Below are 14,768 nucleotides of genomic sequence, written 5' to 3' on the forward strand. Positions count from 1 at the left end.
CCTCCGATAACGGCCCGACCAGCGGCATCAATGCCCGACAGTTTACGTCATCTCATCTTGTTGTTACACCACTGATACGCGAACACACGGTCACATCGGCGATAATTCCGGTCTTCTGTTCCCAACCCACAACACTGCCATCACGATGTCGCTGACACGAAGAAATACAGAACCACGTTGACGATGTTGCTGACACGCAGAAGAATCACGTTGAACGCCGGTTGGCACTCGGCACGGGACAACGGAACCGAACTCAGCACGGAAGGCACCCAGGCAGCCGGCAGGAAAACCTGCCTTCCTTGGACGCAGTTCCTGCGATTTCCATAACGTCGAAAACGTCGAAACAGTTCCTCGTGGTTTCGCTGCTGTAGTTCCGCGTGTGTCCCGCAAATTGGAGACGGCCGTCTTACCCAGTGTATGTAGCGCTGCTGGCACTGCTCCGGAACTTCGCTGTTTCTAGCGGCTTCGTTAGCTCGTTTGATAAAATTAGTGGTAAAAACGTCAATGCAACCGAAATGTTCTGCACGTTTGGACTAGAAGACGGAATTACAGGCGGCCTTCGCTGCCGCTGAAGCTCAATCAACTCAACATTAATTTATTAAACAACGTGCGCGATGTGCTCGAAAAACGAAACCGAAAGAAGATGGGTCGGGAGGGCAAAAGCTTTCTCCGGTCTGCCTGGAGGAGGAAAACGTCTCGGAGAATAATAAGGACTTTAATATTCCTTTCATCGGTCTGGGTTTGTTTATGTGTGTTTTGGTAAACAAAAATATAAAAAAAACTTTAAAAAAAGCCACTTTTTTGGGGATCGAACCGTTGACCACTTGGTCAGTAGCGCGATGTTCTACCCCTGCGCCAACTGAACAAGGAGGAACTCGCCCTCCTCCTTTCATCTGAACTGCCGTTCCTCCCTTCTCTGGGCAACTTGTCCGCAACAAGGAGGAACAGTCGCTTTTGCTACCTTTCTCCTCCCTTTTTTCTTAGAGTGTGGAAGACAATGCCCCATTCCCTGCCCATCGCTAAAACTTGACCAATGGAAATGCTGCGTCTCGCGGTGAATGCGAACGTTATTATTACAGCACTTTTTAAGCTTGTTGTAAATTAGAGCTTGAGAAAAACGTAAACTGATTGTGGTGCGGGAAACATAGTCCGCAATTATCGCTCCAAAACCAGCGAACTATGTTTTCTCCCCGCAAGCTTGTTGCTAGGGGGTGATGCGTCGGCGCGTCGGCTCGTCTGCTTCCCGGGGCGTCTGCAGGCGTGCGTTTGCGGGACACATGTTCCTTCTTCCCGTGGATCCCGACTCCGAAGCCAGCTTTGCGATCCTTCCACGTCAACGAGTCAAACTTTTCCTTGTCATCTGTGGGATGCGACTGCGTATTGCAGTAGCAGCGCGACATTGCGGTGCGACGAATGACGACTGCCGAGCACAAAGTCCGGCTTCCTTGACGACGGTCCGCGCGTGTTCGAGAGATTCCTCCGCGGGTCGGCGGCGTTGGTGACGCGCAGTGACGCCGGGATCCTTCGTTTGCTATTGGCTGACGCGTAAAGAGATGCCCCTCCCGTTTTCGGGGGTCATCTCAGAAAGGGGGGCGTGCCGGGGACTTTGATAGCAATTTTAGTAGGGAAACCCGCCCGAGTAGGAGGGGTAGTTTGAGGTCAATGCTGGAGGGATGTATAGGTTCTGTAAGGCTTGGATAAGGTCTGTGCTACCTTGTAAAGCTAAGTGTTTGTCTAGCGTGGGAGCGGGAGGTGGCTGAGGCCCTAGAAGTGAACGGAGGAGATGCCATGCGGTCTTTTGGTGGAGGGTACCGTTTATCTGATCACATACTCTGTTCCAGTTCGAGATGTCGAGAGTGCTGCAGTGTGTAGTAATGTCTGCATCTAGGTGTTGTAAACGTTCTCGGAGTTGTTGATTGTGGGGTTGCTGGCTAATGCATCTTAAGATACGCTTACGACGTCTCCAGAGGCGCACTAGATGCGGGTCTGGCCGTATCGCCGGGGCTGTGGTGTTTTCTAGTTTTGTGGCTTGTGTTCGGGCTTGTTTGATGGCGCATATCCAGCTCTCGTAAGAGCCTGATTGCTGCCCGGGTGAAACAAGGATGCTGCGAAATTTATCCCAGTTTGTATTTTTGACTGATATTTTCCGTGAGCGGCTAGAGATGCTGAGTGATATTGAGAGAATGAAGTGGTCACTTAGAAGTCTCTCTTGAGTATGAACCCAGACACTCGAGTTTCTGCCGTGGTATAGTGTGAGATCTGGGGTGGTACAGTGTTGCTGGCGTGTGCCTTGTCGGGTTGGCATGTCGGGAGTATTTAAGACAGTGAACTGGCGCTGTGAAATGTACGATTGCAGAAGTCGCCCTGGGCGAAGTGTGGATAGCTAACCCCAGCTGAGATTTGGGGCATTAAAATCACCGCCCAGGAGTACCTCGTAATTAGGTGTCAACTCTGCAGCAAAGTCGAAAAGTGATTTGAATAGGCGGTGCTCTGTGGGGGGATTATATAGGTTGAGGAAGCATATAGGTCTGTGTTTAGGGAACGGATAGTAAGCACATGCCACTACATTTTGTCTGAGAGATGTAGGGATGATCAGTGGTTCATACTGGATATCCCGTCTTATGAATGTGGAAACTAAAGGGGCCTCGTTTGGATGGCCATGCAAAGCTCGGTATCCTGGTATGTTAACTGCATAGCGTGTCTCCTGGAGTAGTAGAATATGGGGAAGAGAATCTAGGGTAAGGAGCCATTGATGAAGGGGAGTGCGGTTTGTTTTGATGTTCCGGCAGTTCCACTGGATGACCTGGAACTGGGAATTTTCTACCATTATGAGGTCGTGACTGAGGAGGGGGCAGGAGGGTGTGCCCTTTGAAGGGAACAGGGGTGTTCAGTGGATTCAGGAGAAAGGGGTCTTTTAAGAGATTGGGATGTTGCTTCCATGGGTATGGGTAATGCAGAGAGCATACCGACAGCTTTTTCGAGGGATGCTACCGCCTTTGTTAGTTCTTCAATGCGGGATACGAGAGGGTTTACTGTGCCTAATATGTTGGACACTAGTGTTTCGATGTTGGCTATACGTTCTGTGAGTTGGGCGATTTGTTCTTCACATGGGGTTAGTCGTTCTTTTAACATTATGAGTTCATGCTCCATGTGTCGTTGGTAGTTAGGAGAATCATAGACGGGGGGAGTAAGCGAAGTGAGTGCAGGTGAACGCTTGCAGAGAGAGGGAGTAAGTGATGGAGCAGGAGCACCTATCGATGGCGGCGATGGTGCTGGTTCTGTGAGGTTTGCTCGTGTGGTCTTCGGTTCTTGGGAGACTATGTCAGACTTTGGTTGAGATGTTGTTAGGTCGGCAGGGTACAGAAGTGACCGTTGTTGTGGTAAGTCTTCAGTCTGGGATGATGGTGAACGCGGAGTCGTTGAGAAGCCCGCAGAGGCGTGCCCCCAGGTGGCCGTTGCAGGTAACATTCCCCTACGGGTTTGCGATTCTGTCGGTTTTTGCGCGTTGCGGAGTGATGCTTTCAGTTGCGCTTGTGCCTCTAGATGGTACTTGTTTAAGGATGGTGGTTGATATGAGTTTGAGGAACTCAGCTCCGTCTTGTGTTGAGCCGCCGATTGCTTTTTGTTCGCAGTCTGCACGGGGTAAGCTGGGGGCTTTTGCATATTACGTGGAAGGGTTTTTCGGAGATGCACACGATGTTCGTATGCCGCCTTCATGCTGGCTTGATCTTTTTGGCGCTGGACCGGGCAAGTCGAGTCGAAGGAAGAGTGTTCACCCCCGCAGTGGTAGCACCGAGGGGAGCAAGCGTGAGAGGCTTGTTGGTGAGGTATTTGCGCGGCGCATGTGGGGCATCTCCAAAATGTTGGGCTCTCTGGGCAATTAAAGGTCCGGTGGCCGTACATACGGCACTTCTCACATCTCAGGGCACGTGGGCGGTGTGGGTGACACCGGTAGGTTGCCCGGCGAAAGAGGATGGTGCGGGGGACGTTGGCTCCTTCGAACGTGATAAGGACTGACTCAGTGTCCCCCATCATGCGTGCGGTGATAATGGTGGTTTGAAAGCTTTCAAGAGAGTGCATGAGGTCATTGGTTGTGAGTCCCGCTTCTACACCGTGGATGACCCCTTTGCAGGAATTTATCGGGGCGGCTAGGTAGGGGCTGATTTCATGGAGCTGATTCCTGACACGAATGCGTTTAGTTTGGCTGAGGCGACGTGCTGAACTTTCAAAGGCGGTTTTAAGGAGTATGACTCTTTGTTCGAGGCGGACGTCGATATTTACCTCTTCACTAGCGTGAGGTGGCAGGGAGGCTGCGGCCAGGAAGAAAGGGAGGAGATCGTACCGTTTGATGTCTTGGAGTTGCAGGCTATGCGGAATTGGCACCACCACCGTATGGAGCTCATTTACCTGGCGCGGCAGGGTGCGTTGGTTCCTGGACTTGCGGGGCGTGATCCACCCCTCGTTCGGGTCTTCTGCCTGGTGAAATTCGTCGGCGTAGTGCATCGACTCGGTGTCGAAGGTAGCTTCAGCAGCCGACGTGCCTACACATGTCGAGGCCGTCGGTTCCAGTTCGGTGGCATCCATTGCTGGGCGGGTTTCTGAAGTCAGGCGTCAGGCGCTGACGACGCAAGGCTTAACGGGGCTACCGAAGCCTTGGAACTGTAGATCGCTGGTAATCCGAAAAATTAAGACATACAACCGATGATATGATGTGAAACGGGAGCTGGAAGCCTCAAAACCACGGTCTGCACGAATATTTCAATAGGTGAAACTCGAAAGCCAGGTGTCGGGGCTAAATATTCGGAACACGAAATGAGAGCAAGACGCCAGGCTGTCGTCGTCTTCTTCCGTGGCATCAGCGGACTATGAGAGTTCGCATCGCAAGCGATCGCAGCACGACCTGACACATCACTCAAAGAGTTCCTCAAGGAAGCGTAATGAATCCGATTCTCTTTAACGTTGCGATGGCCGCTCTTCACCGAATTCTCTCTCTTGATGACCAGTCTTCCAGAATTGAAATATTCGCGGATGATGTGGTCCTTTGGGCGACGTCACCAACAGCCATGCATGCTAAAATACAACGTCATCTACAACTGACTCTTGACGGTATTTCAAAGGAAATCACTCGACTGGGTTTAACTCTCTCGCCATGTAAAACTGCGCTACTTGCTCACCATCCACGTGGCTTTAAGGCCAGCTCTTTCACGTACTCAGTAAACGGTACTCCCATAACAAAGCTGCGAGACCTGATGTACCTAGGAATTCTGGTTGATGACTGTCTTTTTTAGAGTCCAGCTGTGAACCAAACAATATCTTGGTGCGCCCTGCAGTTCAACGTACTTCGCAGTATCCGCGAACACACTGGGAGAACCTCGTAATTTATGGCTCTGCAACTGTATAGGGCACTGATTCAATCCAAGTTTCTTTAAGGGCAACCACTTGTGCTTGTACGGGACGCTCAGGTCACGACGGTAAAGATCATATAAAGGGAAGCCCTCAAAATCTGCCTCGGTCTTCCCCCGTCCGCACCGAATGTCCCTACTTTAGTCGAAGCTAGAGAAAACTCAATAGCCAATCTAACGTTCCGTCAGGCACAACGACATCTCTCCCGGCAGACTCCCACAAGTTCTGCTTCCAAGCTCTTGCAAGACTTCGATAGGCGTCCCGATTCCCACATAGGAAAAGTCTACGCAGAGTTTGAGGAGTCTGTCGGTACACTGGATGACGACCCTCCCCCACCATTCCTTTATACAACTGTGTCTCTCAAGATATTCGAAGAAATGCCTCAACTACGCAGCCAAAGGTCTGTTTCGGATGTGGTCTCCCGTAATCTTGCGGAACGAACACGTCGACAGCGTTTTTGACGGTTGGACATAAGTTTTCACCGATGGCTCACTCTGCCTTCAAAATAAATCCTCAACAGCTGCGGTAAGTGTCCCTAAACTCGCCATTATCAAGTCCGGTTGCCTCAGCTTCCACACGTCATCCATTATCGCAAAACTAAAAGCACTAGAACTTGCTCTCAATACCCTCCACGACCTTCAGATCCCAGAAAGGGCGGTTTTGCTCACAGATTCCAGAGCGGCACTACACATTCTCAGCAATCTGGAAGATGCACCTTTGATCGCCCGCATCATCGCTCTCAAAATCGAATCCCTAAAAGAAAAAAAAAAAAAAGACTGGATTATAGCATTTCAGTGGCTGCCATCTCATTGTGGAATAGACCCTTTACGAAAGTCAGTCTACCCACCTTGTGCAGAGCCAGACCCGACGCTCTAATGGCGGAACTACACTGTTTCTCCACACCAGAAAAATCGAACGTCTTCGAAAGCATAGAGCAGAAAAAGGAAAAGATGTTGGTCCCTTCACGTCACCTTCGATGCACGGAATCGAGGGTGTTTGATTTAGCCGCGCATGATCTCCTATAACCGCCATTAAAGCGGCAATAATGGAGCTTTTTATACTGCCACAAGAGGACTCTGACTTTTGAAAAGGGTCTATTGACTGCAATGAAAGGGCCGACCGAATCTTGACTGATCGTGGCTCAGGCACATGAACTCACCATCAGCACTGCCCACGTGCCGACGATTAACGAGCTCAAGCTTTTCATTGCACGTGAAACGCAAAAAAGGGACCTGGATGAAGGAGTAGCCGGAGGAAGCCCACCCCTAACGATTCACGCCAAACTTAGTCGCCCAGAAGCAGCCCTTCTTCACCGATTCAGAACTCGCTCAGCTTTTACGGCCTCTTGGCTTTACCGCATAAAATGCGCGGACAGTCCACACTGTCAGACATGCCAAGTTCCCGACGACATAGAACATCTCTTTTGTGACTGCCCAATCTTCGACGCTCAGCGTTCTAGACTCCACCTTGAACTTCGTGAAATAAGCGCAGCCAAGGCAGATCCTTTCGCACCTGTTTTTTTCCGCCAGGTTACAGAAGCATTGCTAAGAAAAGATTTGCGCTGCTCCTGACATTCCTGGAAGACACAGGTCAGGTGGACCATTTTTATTGCTTGGCGTTTTTTCCAATTCCCAGTACGGTGGGCGCGGCTTGACGCAAGGCCTGTGACTGTGACAGGTAGCGTGACCTTCTGCCATTAAGGCGGCAAACCTGACAGTGCTGGACTAGACGTCACTGACCATCTTTTAGATTTGTGTGTACTTAGTTCAAACCTTTTCCTCTTTTTTTGTTAAGTTCATAATTTACCGGACTCCATTAGAAGGAGTGGTCAAATTGTTTTTCCTTCTGTTGCTGCTGTTTTTGCGTTGGTTTTAAACATATTTCAACACTTATACGCATTAGATAGATCTATGTGTCACATGTTTACGGCCATCACATAAACTATATATGATTAGTTTCCTACCCATAAAGCCGGGATCACGCTGCTTATCCATAATTCAGAAGACAGTCAGCACGCAGATTCGAACACGAGTCACCGCGGTATCCGTGCTTCGAATGCAGCATGGCAAAGAGTTCAATGAAAAACTTGGCACGCGACATTCGAACCAAGAATATTGCGGTGACTCTTGTTTTCAGACTGTCTTTTGTATTAGGTGTGAGCAGTGTGACCCTGTCTTAAGGCTCGTGTAGTATCTGAAGATTTATTAGTCTTCCTCAAATATTTCGAAGAAAGCCTTGGTTGTTGCAAGAATACATAAATACAAACATAAAATAAATGATATGACAATATTGGGCTTCTCAAACATATACAAATGGCTAAAAATTATAGAATATACACCTTTTCCACAAGGGCGCAGCCATCTTAAATGTCGTCACTTCTGGTATGTGGTAAAACATCGTTTTGAACTCTCACACCGCTGGAAAGTGTTTATGAAAAATCTTTGATTGTCATACATTGTTGTTTTGCCTCACCTATATTTTCTCGCATATTCCAGATTGAAATGCTTTATTATTTTTTCGACCCGCATACCAGATACGGAACCCACGGAACTAAGAACGAAAGAAAAAAAAAACACACACGTCTATACACCGGTCTAATGTTTACAAAATCACAGCCCAGCGTGGGAACATGGCATTCCAGCGCGCGCATGGACATCGCTTCGGAAAGCGAGCGAAACGCGCGTCATACGTACGAGCTCCGAACATTGCACCGACCAGAAGCCCGCTCTTGGAATGGTCTATAGACGCGCTTTCAGGCAGCTGTGCATGGACGCCGCCATAACCGGCCTTCAGTTTTTGTTTCCTCTTATTCCGTTCGCTTCACTTCATCATTACCACAGCAGGACAGGTTATCGCCACTTTAGGTGTTCCTGCCTCCTTCTCCCCAGCATAGGCCTCAGTGGAGGCTCGTAAAAGCCCGCTTCAGTGGCTCGGCATTTCGGTGAAACAAGAGAAGGTCGGCTATGGCGGCTCAATCTGGCGCGCGCTGAAAGCGTTTATACAATTGCAATATTTTTACGCAGTGCACCTCGATTACCTGTAATTCTGGAACGCAATGAAGCCCCAACCAAGGGGCGTTTTCTTACTTCTAGAGAAAACACAGAACATTGCGCGACGGAATCAATCTTCTTTGCGTCCGTATTGCTAATAATTATGTTTTAGGCACGCAAAGTACGCGAAATCTACAAGCCCAACGTGTCAACCTCCTGCTCGAAAAAAAAAAAAGAAAAGAGATATCGCTTTATCGAGATTCCAGAGGTCTGATCCCAGCGACCGTCAAGCTTCCCTTCCGCTCCACTCGCCAAATGACGTGCCATGAATATATTTATTTTACTCGACCGAGAACCGACAAAAGAAGCCGTGCCCTATTTACAGTGCAGAACCGGACCCTCCCTGCCACGCATGCTGCTCATGAAAAATTTCTCAGGCGGCGTCAATGTCGTATCTGGCCACCGTTCGAAGCGGCGGCGCCCGCGTGCCGCCTCGTGGCTTGTCGCTGCTTAAGAGTGCCACCATTTCAGAGCGTTCTTAAGTGCTCGATTAGGGTCACGTGGTTTACAAGCCACGTTTGGACTACGAGCTGCAAGAAGGTGACGGGCAAGCGTCTCCGCCTATCCGCCCGCTTTTACTCCTCGCACGCGGCAACTGCTACGCAGACGAACTCGCGACCAATTTGCTCGGGAGGCGTCGGCCATTATATCGCGAACGCTCGTCGTGGTTTCAGTTCCTCACTCTCTTAAACCTAGGCTCTTTAGTGGCCGCATCGGGCGGCAGCGCCGCTGCCGAGCGAGTGTCGACCGGCGAGCGATGCGCCTGCGGCTGACAGATGGGGTCTGTCCGGGGTCCGAGACCCCGAGTTGCAGCCCCAGGGGCAGCGCTCGACGAGCGTCGTATCGCTCCGACGCAGAGCTTGGACCGGTCGATGGATGCAGAGGGCAGCCCCGACGTTCGTTGGTTCGGTTCGAGGGGCCAACGGGGTGGGGTTGCCTGCCGCCGACCGTCAGGAACGTGTTTCGGACCCGTGGCGGGGATTTCCGCTGGCATCCTGACTCGTCGAGCCCGGAACAATACGAACACGACGCTGAACTTCCCGGGGGTGCTGACGAATGGGGCCTCTGCGGGAAATACATTTCTGTGGAGAGGATTCTTCCCTCCTATTCGCATCATAGTCGTTGAAGTCAGTGTGTGTCGTTGAAGTCAGTGTGTGAGGGGGGTATTATTCTTGAGCACAATTAACAAAAACGATTCCCTTAATGCTGCAGACGCGCTTCTCGTGCGTTATACAAAAGGCGCGGTGTTCCCTGCAGAAATGATAACAGATTGACTGTGGTTGTCTCAAACATGTTTGAAACATGTTTGCTTCATGCATGGGCTTGCTTGGAACATGCCTCTAGACAGTGTTTGTATCACCAATGTGACAGGACCGCCACAAAAGGACATAAAAAAGCCTCAGACAGTGACTGGAGACTGTATTTTGTATGATGTGTTAGCAGTGTGACCCGCAATGTGACCTCCATTTTGTTTTTGTAGCCAGTAACGCGTACCTTAGCTATTTTAATAAGTTGGACCACTCGGCTGTCAAGCCGTTCATGAAGGTTGGTACCGTCGGTTCGATGTCAGTACGCCGAACTGAAGTTCTGGAGTGTGTCAAAGGGGACAAAGCGCGTAAGACTATCTCCCCCCCCCCCCCCCCCCCCCCTTTTTTTACCCCCTGAAATTCTGAGAGTGGAGAGAGAGAGAAACAACTTTAATGGAACACCACATCAAGAAGCCGCAGGATAGAGGTTTACCTACCGCGGCTTCTCAAAAAGAAAAAATTCTGTTCCCGAACTAAAAAGGAATGCATGCGAGGTGGCTTTTCTCTGTTCTGGAAGGGATTCTGAGAGTGGAGCTTACTCTATTCCAACTCCAATCCGGGCAAAACGCATCTAATTCCATTCCCATTACGCTCCGAGGCCCCGAAACTGCGGATTAATTCAGAAATCATTCCAACTCCGGAGTGGCAACTCCACAACACTGCTATGCACATAACTTGTTTTTGTTTCTTGAGGTGGCAGCGAGGATAGTGAGAACGCGCTCTTCTTTATTTTATTTTCCGTCTTTTTATTTTTTACGCGAAGTGAGGAGTGGTTATTACTTGTCATTTTATTGGAATAAGGCAGTATCTGGTCGGCCCTGACGATAAAATGGAACCTAGCCCCCTTTTATCATACGGTGAATCTAGAGTCCTATAAACACGCTTCCGAGTCGGGACGCGTGTCGTAGCCTCGTCCCACTTGATCCCGATGTGCTTAATCCCCGAGCCTGTTTTCCCTGTGGAATTCCGTCAATAAGCCAGGCGCCTATATTGCATGTTGAGGCGTCTAGGCACCAAACAGAGTGATGACTCATCGCTTGTCCCGAGCCCAGTGAGACGGACGCAGATTGCGCATGCCCGGATGACACCGAAAGGAGGGGTCTTTCTCCTCAGGAACGAGGAGGATGCTCCGAGGCGCGGGAGGGGACAGCCTGGAAGAGGGGAGGGGGGGATCTCTTTAGACCTCGTTGGCACTGAATTGGATTAGCGGCGGAGCCCTGAGAGCTTCGTGCGGCGGGTTCGAAAGCGGTGCGTGGCGGCTTTAAAGCGACACGGCAGGACACAGTTGCCACCCACGGCGAGGGGGACGACGTGATGGCCGATGCGGAAGCGAACGATTTTTGAACTATCCCTGCATTTTGTATTTTGCGCCTCGCAGGGAAGGGACAGGAAGCATGTTTCGAGTGCTGGCGACTGAAGTCCCAGGCTGAAAAACATTGCCGAGGAATTCCAGGCATTGCAGGGAAAGGGCTCGTGCTATAAAGGGCCGCATTATTCACCCGCAGAAACGTTTCGACTTTTGCCACTGTTTTGCTCTCAGGATTGTTTGACAGACCCTAATAAAATGTAAGTTATAACCTAAGGTAATATTAAAGTTTTGTTTCTAAAAGTCACTCAGCTTAACAAGAAAGCTCTGCTGCTAGCGAAGGAGACCGCTGGCGCAAAGAGAGAGAATAAAAATAAAAGCTCGGCTTAAGTATACAAGAGAAAAGAAAAAAAAAGCAGACGAGCTTTTGCTTCGCATAGTCCCATATTTGTGATTACTCAATATTCCTATGGTTCTGTCTTTTTTGTTTTTGTTGTTGTTGTTGTTGATCCTTTTTACGGGTAACACTTTTAATACACCTGTATCCAGATAACGAGATGGAACAAATAACAAAAACGAATCACTTGAGCTTAGAGCGACGGAGTGTAGTGTACGGTCGCCTCACCGAGTTCAACTGAAGAACAATATTGGGTGGTCTCACAAAACGCATTTCCACTTCCGGTAGGCAACGTTCCGCCACGTTGATGAACAACGCGTTCCTCACTTGGTCCATTTATCCGAATACAAACGGGTAGTTATCGGTGTCCTTTCTGTTGCTGGCTTTTTCCTTCGGTTTCGCCCCGAATCATCTACTGGGGCCATTTTGGGCCGCCGATAGGGCGGATTCTCAATCGCCGGTTCGTTAGGGCTTTTGAATAAAAACCGGTATGTATAAAAATTAGTTATCGGACGGTGCTCCTTTATGTTCACGTCTTCTCGGGCATGCCGGACAAGACGCAAAAGAACTGCATCGAGCTGGAAACACTGCCTCCGTGCGTAGAAAGACTCAGGACGACCGCTCGTCAACGTGGCTTTTGGCGGGATTTCGAGCTGGAAGGTTGATTCCGTGTGGTGGTTTCACGTGAAACCACTACATGGGATCGAAATAAAAATTTGATTAATTTATGGCCAGAGTTTTTGTTTGTTTTTTTTGCATGAACGAGCCTAAGATAAACAAAAAAATATACTGTTGGTTGGTCGATTGTTAAAAAAAACAAACAAACAAAGAGGTTGCTTAGAGCTTAGCTCCGATCGGCTAGTCAGTTAGCCCAACAAAGGGATACCAAATAAAAAAAAAAAAGACATACCTTGTCAGTAAGTGTCCACACTTACAACTCGTACGCGCGAACACAAGTATGGTCACCCAAGAATTGCTAATAAAACTCGGAATCTCCAAAAAACGTTTCTGTGACTTAAAAACCTTGTGATGTCCATGGGCGAAGGAGCTCGCTGATATTGAAGGGTATTTTGCCATTGTAACAGTCTAAACGTTTTTTTTTTTTTTATTGTTGTTGAGACTTGGTCTTTGTACACTCAAAAAGACACACTCAGTGGCCTGTTCGCAGTCGCAGGTAGTTTATACATTTCTCTTCGGTTTCCCGCTTAGACGTCTCGGTAGAAACGAGTGACAGCGTGCTCCGAGCCCCGGCAACGCGGACTGGGGGCTCGACGAGCGCCACGGCACCGGGAAGCGCCGGAGCAAATCCAGAGCCACGGATCCCTGGCTCGGCGTAGTAATGCGCACCGCCTGGTGCATCGCTGATGCGTGCGCTCCTCCGCCAAGGGCGCAGATGGCGCTGCCTCTGACGCTTCCCCTCGCCGCGGGACGAGGCCCGAGCCTCAGGCCGACAACAACCGGGGAGATATGCCAAGTCGTTCCGGGGGCGTCGGGAAGTTTCCGAGAGCATTTCGGCCGCGATGTGCGCCGGCGGTTCTGCGACGGTGCCGTAACGCTGATCCGGCGCCAAGAACGAAGTTTATGCGCCCGCGCCGTCATGAAGTTAGGGGGAGGTGGGGAGGGAAATATGCGGCCGGTCTCGACTCCGGGTGGGCAGGGCTGCCGAAAATGAGTCACGAAGTTGCGCGTTTCGAGGTAATCTAAAAGGGCTAATTTACTGCGATTCAGCGCTCCGTCGGAGTAGTGTCAAGTGTCGGTTTCATAGTAGAAGTAGGCATACACGTTGGAGCAAACAAGATGTTATTAGGAATCACTCGGACGTATAAATAAAATACTACTCAAGCGAGCGGTCGTAGTCGCCACACCTCCGGTAGTGTCTGAAGACTGCCTTTTGCATGATGTAGTGGCAGTGTTACCGCGGCTTAAGACTAAAGTTACGAATGCTACGTCTCATCGCGTTACGAAGAGACCAGAAAACAAACTTATATTGTAAAGATTTTGTATGATGCGTGAAAAAAAGAAAACAAAACTGCGAATGCGACGCGCAAACGGCAACGCAAAGGGTAAGAGGAAAGACCCATCGCACAACCCCTCACAAGTAGCACATTCCCAAACAACTAAAATTAAAAAAAAAAAAAAGAAACGCGCTGTCAATGACTGAGCATTGTAACTTTAGCCGCAGTTTTTTTTATTTTTTTATTAACATTTAATTAGGTCTAAACGCCGAGTTTTGTTTTATTACGCTTTAATTAGAGTAAGGAATATCAGTTCAGAATATACCCCTACCAAACATATTTCTATGGATTATGCTCGCATTTAATCAAGTTATCGACAGACAGGCCATTTTATTACGCAACTCCTGTTATGGAGAAATTTATTACGTCATACGTACGTATTGCCCCCCATACCGTCCCATGCACTCCTTCACTCATGCACGTGCATATGCACGTACACTACCAGAGACGATGCCTTGTGCCTTATAGTTTCATACGATGCCACTTTGTGATTACGGAAAACGTAGCATATTAATTTACAATTCTTTTTTGCTGCACAGACGCGTCATTTGGGGGTCTGTACCATACCTTTTACCTTCTCGACAAACATACAACCAAAGTCCTTGTACCACCTGTGTAGCACCTCTCCATGCCCTACTGGAACCACTTTTTTTAGTGAATAAATCCCCCGCCTGGCCAGCTGCTTCTTACTTTTTAATGACCGCAAAATGGCGTCCTCGTGGGGAATTTTTTCGTGCCACTGAACAGGTGACAACGAATGGCAGTCCCGGCTAGGCCATATCCTTGCACGATTAAACGTCCGACTGGTTGTACTATGTGTCAGAAAGACGGCCGATCTAGATCATGTGCCGGCCAATCACGGTCTCACACGAATGCACACGACGTAGTAATGGACCGGCGCCTTATCAGGTTCGGCCGTCCTTCTGACACGTCGTACGACCCATCAGACGTTTCGTCGTGCATGAATATGGCCTGACAGAGCCCCTTGTGAGTATCACCCGTTTGGTGCAATGAAAGAAAACACCTGCGAGGACGCTATTTCGCGTTCGTTGATAAGCTGGAAGCAGCTGTCCAGGTGTGGGTGCGGGGAACGTTAAAAAGTTCTTCCGGCAGGGTACGGAGAGTTTGCGAAGCAGGTGGTCGAGGAGTATTCGACTCCAGGGGGAGTCTGTCAAGAAGGTGGACGTGGGTACAGACATCTAAGCGACGAATATGTGCAGCAAAAAATTAATTGTAAATTAATGTGGTACGCCTTTCGTAGAAAAGATTTTCAAAATAAAGTGCAGTACC

This window comes from Ixodes scapularis, unplaced genomic scaffold (genome assembly GCF_016920785.2).
Source record: "Ixodes scapularis isolate PalLabHiFi unplaced genomic scaffold, ASM1692078v2 PGA_scaffold3__209_contigs__length_174095766, whole genome shotgun sequence".
Lineage (NCBI taxonomy): Eukaryota > Metazoa > Arthropoda > Arachnida > Ixodida > Ixodidae > Ixodes > Ixodes scapularis.